The 1559-nt window shown below is 36.8% G+C and overlaps 1 long non-coding RNA gene across 1 annotated transcript; it reads right to left on the reverse strand.

Annotated features, from left to right (window-relative positions):
- Window positions 1-262: 262 nt before the first annotated feature.
- On the reverse strand, window positions 263-662 carry LOC113043664 (uncharacterized). The gene is made up of 2 exons (XR_003275769.1): window positions 604-662; window positions 263-385 (listed from the first exon to the last, which is right to left on the reverse strand). It is a non-coding gene; the product is annotated as an uncharacterized LOC113043664 (long non-coding RNA).
- Between the last annotated feature and the right edge of the window lie 897 nt (window positions 663-1559).

Raw genomic sequence — 1559 nt, forward strand, 5'->3', positions numbered from 1 at the left:
TTTAAATGTTTTAGAGGCTTTCTGGGCATTGAAAAAAAGAAATGATCTTGCTAGAAATGCACGCTTCACTGAGCCACATCTTATTATGTGTTGTGAGGATGAACGAAGATCTTACGGGTGTGAAACGACATAAGTAATTATTGACTTAATTTTCATTTTTGGGTGAACTAATCCTTTAAAAACCACAAAGACATTTTCAGATAGCTATCATCATTAAGGAATAGACCAATATTGCCAAACAAGTCATACAAAAAAGTGATGCATGACTGACCGGAAGGAGCCGCGCACTTGCAGAAGTCATACAAACTTTCCATCAAACAGATAAAAATCAACCAAATAACAATTATGCTCCAGATGAAGTTCCATCCCAGGATTCAAAGTGTGACTAGAAATATTGAAAAGAGTAAAGAGGACAATACATTAGATATATTACAAAACATAATAATACTTTCAGAAACAAATAGGGGGAGGACAGATACAGTCAGAGACAGATACAGGGATGAGAGGTACAGTCAGAGAGAGACAGAGGGATGAGAGGTACAGTCAAAGGCAGATAGAGAACAATAAAAGGAAGACGCAATCTTGGTGTGTGTGTATCCTTACATTTCAGAAATTCCATTGGAATTTGCACAGAAGAGTGGCAACATGTGGGTTGACTGCCACACATTTTCTTCTGTATCACTTGTCCTGTTTTTATTTCGATGGCACTTTTCCCTTGGCTTTGGGTCCTCTCTCTGGATTTATGCCCACAAAGCACCTAAAGGGTCATGAAACAGACAATATGTAATTAAGAGCGGTTTTAGGACCTCCAAGAAAGTTGGAGATGTCCACTAATAATAAAAAAAAAACATATTTAACTCAATAGCTTGCTGGTGTTAAATAGGGAGACAAATATATTCTCTTCTCGAGTTAAGACACATTGTTTTAAAGGCATCAACAGAAATAACACTGATAACATAACATTATTAAAAGGAATGTTCTGATATAACTTATCTATAAAATGCTGGTTCTGAAGTTGTTAGAATTCAACCATTACCTTTGAATGAACTCCAAGGTACACACTGCTTCCTCCTGATACTCAAGATTAAACTAGTAATAAGCAGCAAACAGAGTGGCAAGGCCGGACAGGAAACTGGGCTGAGTGCCCTCACACACCACCTCGCCTTCAATACTCAGCATCCAGTGCCCACTTGTCAAAGTGTCTCCTAAAACAATCAATATCACAATAGTAATTAATACCTATACCATTTTTTTTTTTTTTTTTGTATTTCAGATTTTTACATTTACATTACATACTATATTTAGTAGGGGTGGGATAAAAATGTGATTCTTAAATGTATCGCAATGCATAAGCAGACGATTCTGAACTGATTCACAAATGTCAAAAATAAATTTTCTAAACGTTAATTAATGTAATGTTGACGGAAAGTAAAAGGCGGATCTCTGAAACGCGGAAGTGCATGCCCAGACAGTCTGTGACATGCACATATTTCTTTTACTGTCTATGGTGTGTATCCACTGGCGCAGAGCAAGCGTTTTGAGACCTATAACGTTACTTG

The sequence above is a fragment of the Carassius auratus genome, chromosome 25 (assembly GCF_003368295.1).
Source record: "Carassius auratus strain Wakin chromosome 25, ASM336829v1, whole genome shotgun sequence".
NCBI lineage: Eukaryota > Metazoa > Chordata > Actinopteri > Cypriniformes > Cyprinidae > Carassius > Carassius auratus.